We start from the raw sequence: 2588 nt of genomic DNA on the forward strand, positions 1-2588 counted from the left end.
ATGTCCTGTACAGCCGCAACATGACCTCCCAACTCCTGTACTCAATATTCTGACCAATAAAGGAAAGCATACCAAACGCCTTCTTCACTATCCTATCTACCTGCGACTCCACTTTCAAGGAGCTATGAACCTGCACTCCAAGGTCTCTTTGTTCAGCAACACTCCCTAGGACCTTACCATTAAGTATATAAGTGTAATGTTCTATGAATTCAGTAGAAGTCTGGAATTAAGAGTCTAATGAAGACCATGAAGCATTGTCAATTGTTGTAAAAACCCATCTGGTTCACTTTAGGGAAGGAAACTGCAATCCTTACCTGGTCTGACCTACATGTGACTCCAGACCCACAGCAATGTTCAATATGGGGAAGTGCGAGGTCATCCCCTATGGATCTAAGAAAGATAAATCAAAGTATTTTCTAATTGGCAAAAATGCTGGCCTTGCCATTGACACCCAAAAGAACAACAAAAACTCAAGAGTGATACTTGGTGTCAATACATTAAGTTATGAATCAGGTTGCACAAACTGGATTTGGATTCTCCTTAATAGAGAAGATTAGAAATAATCTCTCTGATTAGGAGTCTCTATCTATCCATTACATCTCCTCTGGTCTGAGGAATCCAGAACAATGAGGCAGTATTTTATAATTAGACTAATCATACAAAAAGGAGAGTGGAAATCATAGAATTTCTACAGTGTGGAAGCAGGCCATTCAGTCAATCGAGTCCACACTGACCCTCCAAAGAGCATCTAACCCAGACGCACATCCCTACCCTATCCCTGTAACCCTGCGTTTCCATGGCTAACCCACAATCCCTGCATATTATGGGCAGTTTAGCATGGCCAATCCACCCTAACCTGCACATCTTTGGATTATGAGAGGAAACTGGAGCATCCGGTGGAAACCCACACATGAACAGGGAGAATGTGCAAACTCCACACAGTCGCCCAAGCTCTTTGCCCTCAGAAAACTTTGGAGACTGGGAGTCAATTGAAAATTGAGACTGACGGATTTTTGTTAGCAAAGCGCATGGGAATACCACCACTTTCAAGTTCCCCTTCATGCCAATCACCATCCTCGGAAATATATTGTCGTTCATTCAATGTCACAGGATCAAAATCCTGGAACTCCCTCCCTAACAGCATTGTGGGTGTCCCTTAATCCTAAAGACTAGAGCAGTTCAAGAAGGCAGCTCACTGCCACCTTTTCCAGCACAGTTAGGGATGGGAAATAAATGTTGGCCTAGCCCTAGCCCTAGCCTCACATTTCCTGCTCTCTATTTCCATGCTGTGCTCTCCGTACAGTTTATTGTTAATTCATAGAATCATAGAGTCCCAACAGTGTGGAAGCAGGCTTTTTGATCCATCAAATCCACACTGACATTCCAGAGAGCATCCCACCCCGACCCACCCCTCTACCCCTACACTTCTCATGGTTAACCCAGCTAGCCTGCACATCCCTGAACATTGTGGGCAATCTGGCATGGCCAATCTACCTAACCTACACATAGAGTCATCGAGATGTACAGCACGGAAACAGACCCTTCAGTCCAACTCGTCCATGCCAACCAGATATCCTAAATTAATCTAGTCCCATTTGGCCCATATCCCTTCCTATTTACGTACACATCTACATGCCTTTTAAATGTTGTAATTGTACCAACCTCTACCACTTTCTCAGGCAGCTCATTCCATACACGTACCACCCTCTGCATGAAAGGTTTGCCTCTTAGGTCCCTTTTATATCTTTCCCCTCTCACCTTAAACCTATGTCCTCTAGTTTTGGACTCCCCTATCCTGGGGGAAAAAAGACCTTGGCTATTGACTCTCTCTATGTCCCATATGATTTTATAAACCTCTATAAGGCCACCCCTCAACCTCCAACATTCCAGGGAAAATAACCACAAAAGTTTACCAGAACGATTCCTGGAATGGCAGGGGCGGCATATGAAGAGAGATTGGATCTGTTAAGGCTATATTCACTGGAGTTTTGAAGAATAATAGACAATAGACAATAGGTGCAGGAGTAGGCCATTCTGCCCTTCGAGCCAGCACCACCATTCATTATGATCATGGCTGATCATCCTCAATCAGAATCCTGTTCCTGCCTTATCCCCATAACCCTTGATTCCATTATCCTTAAGTGCTCTATCCAACTCTTTCTTGAAAGTATCCAGAGACTTGGCCTCCACAGCCTGCTGGGGCAGAACATTCTATACACCCACCACTCTCTGGGTGAAGAAGTTTCTCCTCATCTCTGTCCAATGGCCTACCCCTTATTTTTAAGCTGTGTCCTCTGGTTCGGGACTCACCCATCAGCGGAAATATTCTTCCTGCCTCCAGAGTGTCCAATCCTTTAATAATCTTATACGTCTCAATCAGATCCCCTCTCAGTCTTCTAAACTCAAGGGTATACAAGCCCAGTCGCTCCAATCTTTCAGTGTAAGATAGTCCCACCATTCCAGGAATTGACCTCGTGAACCTACGCTGCACTCCCTCCATAGCCAGAATGTCTTTCCTCAAATCTGGAGACCAGAACTGTACACAATATTCAAGGTGCTGTCTCACCAGGGCCCTGTGTTACTGACTG

General features: G+C 44.7%; 1 long non-coding RNA gene across 1 annotated transcript in view; it reads right to left on the bottom strand.

Annotated features, from left to right (window-relative positions):
- LOC122541986 overlaps positions 1-2588 on the bottom strand; it is an 8095-nt gene that overhangs the window by 2978 nt on the left and 2529 nt on the right. The window contains exon 2 of the long non-coding RNA XR_006309737.1: positions 315-390. This is a non-coding gene — a long non-coding RNA (uncharacterized LOC122541986). The remainder of the gene's footprint in view (positions 1-314; positions 391-2588) is intronic.

Source organism: Chiloscyllium plagiosum, chromosome 39, assembly GCF_004010195.1.
Source record: "Chiloscyllium plagiosum isolate BGI_BamShark_2017 chromosome 39, ASM401019v2, whole genome shotgun sequence".
Taxonomy (NCBI): domain Eukaryota; kingdom Metazoa; phylum Chordata; class Chondrichthyes; order Orectolobiformes; family Hemiscylliidae; genus Chiloscyllium; species Chiloscyllium plagiosum.